A 2,731-nucleotide genomic window follows, 5' to 3' on the forward strand; every position below is an offset into this window, starting at 1 on the left:
GGAAGCGGAAGTGGATCATAGGGTGGGGGAGGGGGCGAAAATTTTGGGAGCCTTGAAAAATGTGTGGAAGTCGAGAACATTATCTCGGAAAGCAAAAATGGGTATGTTTGAAGGAATAGTGGTTCCAACAATGTTGTATGGTTGCGAGGCGTGGGCTATGGATAGAGTTGTGCGCAGGAGGATGGATGTGCTGGAAATGAGATGTTTGAGGTCAATGTGTGGTGTGAGGTGGTTTGATCGAGTAAGTAACGTAAGGGTAAGAGAGATGTGTGGAAATAAAAAGAGCGTGGTTGAGAGAGCAGAAGAGGGTGTTTTGAAGTGGTTTGGGCACATGGAGAGAATGAGTGAGGAAAGATTGACCAAGAGGATATATGTGTCGGAGGTGGAGGGAACGAGGAGAAGAGGGAGACCAAATTGGAGGTGGAAAGATGGAGTGAAAAGGATTTTGTGTGATCGGGGCCTGAACATGCAGGAGGGTGAAAGGAGGGCAAGGAATAGAGTGAATTGGAGCGATGTGGTATACAGGGGTTGACGTGCTGTCAGTGGATTGAATCAAGGCATGTGAAGCGTCTGGGGTAAACCATGGAAAGCTGTGTAGGTATGTATATTTGCGTGTGTGGACGTGTGTATGTACATGTGTATGGGTGGGGGTTGGGCCATTTCTTTCGTCTGTTTCCTTGCGCTACCTCGCAACCGCGGGAGACAGCGACGAGGTATAAAAAAAAATATATATATATATATATATATATATATATATATATATATATATATATATATATATATATATATTCTTTCTTTCTTCTTTCTTTCAAACTATTCGCCATTTCCCGCATTAGCGAGGTAGCGTTAAGAACAGAGGACTGAGCCTTTGAGGGACTACCCTCACCTGGCCCAATTCTCTGTTCCTTCTTTTGGAAAATTAAAAAAAAAACGAGAGGGGAGGATTTCCAGCCCCCCGCTCCCTCCCCTTTTAGTCGCCTTCTACGACACGCAGGGAATACGTGGGAAGTATTCTTGCTCCCCTATCCCCAGGGATAAAAATATAATATATATATATATATATTATATATATATATATATATATATATATATATATATATATATATATATATATATATATATATATATATTTTTTTTTTTTTTTTTTTTTTTTTTTTTTTTTTTTTTTTTTTATACTTTGTCGCTGTCTCCCGCGTTTGCGAGGTAGCGCAAGGAAACAGACGAAAGAAATGGCCCAACCCCCCCATACACATGTACATACACACGTCCACACACGCAAATATACACACCTACACAGCTTTCCATGGTTCACCCCAGACGCTTCACATGCCTTGATTCAATCCACTGACAGCACGTCAACCCCTGTATACCACATCGCTCCAATTCACTCTATTCCTTGCCCTCCTTTCACCCTCCTGCATGTTCAGGCCCCGATCACACAAAATCCTTTTCACTCCATCTTTCCACCTCCAATTTGGTCTCCCTCTTCTCCTCGTTCCCTCCACCTCCGACACATATATCCTCTTGGTCAATCTTTCCTCACTCATTCTCTCCATGTGCCCAAACCATTTCAAAACACCCTCTTCTGCTCTCTCAACCACGCTCTTTTTATTTCCACACATCTCTTTTACCCTTACGTTACTTACTCGATCAAACCACCTCACACCACACATTGTCCTCAAACATCTCATTTCCAGCACATCCATCCTCCTGCGCACAACTCTATCCATAGCCCACGCCTCGCAACCATACAACATTGTTGGAACTACTATTCCTTCAAACATACCCATTTTTGCTTTCCGGGATAATGTTCTCGACTTCCACACATTTTTCAAGGCTCCCAAAATTTTCGCCCCCTCCCCCACCCTATGATCCACTTCCGCTTCCATGATTCCATCCGCTGACAGATCCACTCCCAGATATCTAAAACACTTCACTTCCTCCAGTTTTTCACCATTCAAACTCACCTCCCAATTGACTTGACCCTCAACCCTACTGTACCTAATAACCTTGCTCTTATTGACATTTACTCTTAACTTTCTTCTTCCACACACTTTACCAAACTCCGTCACCAGCTTCTGCAGTTTCTCACATGAATCCGCCACCAGCGCTGTATCATCAGCGAACAACAACTGACTCACTTCCCAAGCTCTCTCATCCCCAACAGACTTCATACTTGCCCCTCTTTCCAAAACTCTTGTATTTACCTCCCTAACAACCCCATCCATAAACAAATTAAACAACCATGGAGACATCACACACCCCTGCCGCAAACCTACATTCACTGAGAACCAATCACTTTCCTCTCTTCCTACACGTACACATGCCTTACATCCTCGATAAAAACTTTTCACTGCTTCTAACAACTTGCCTCCCACACCATATATTCTTAATACCTTCCACAGAGCATCTCTATCAACTCTATCATATGCCTTCTCCAGATCCATAAATGCTACATACAAATCCATTAGCTTTTCTAAGTATTTCTCACATACATTCTTCAAAGCAAACACCTGATCCACACATCCTCTACCACTTCTGAAACCACACTGCTCTTCCCCAATCTGATGCTCTGTACATGCCTTCACCCTCTCAATCAATACCCTCCCATATAATTTACCAGGAATACTCAACAAACTTATACCTCTGTAATTTGAGCACTCACTCTTATCCCCTTTGCCTTTGTACAATGGCACTATGCAAGCATTCCGCCAATCCTCAGGCACCTCAC

The sequence above is a fragment of the Panulirus ornatus genome, chromosome 12 (assembly GCF_036320965.1).
Source record: "Panulirus ornatus isolate Po-2019 chromosome 12, ASM3632096v1, whole genome shotgun sequence".
Lineage (NCBI taxonomy): Eukaryota > Metazoa > Arthropoda > Malacostraca > Decapoda > Palinuridae > Panulirus > Panulirus ornatus.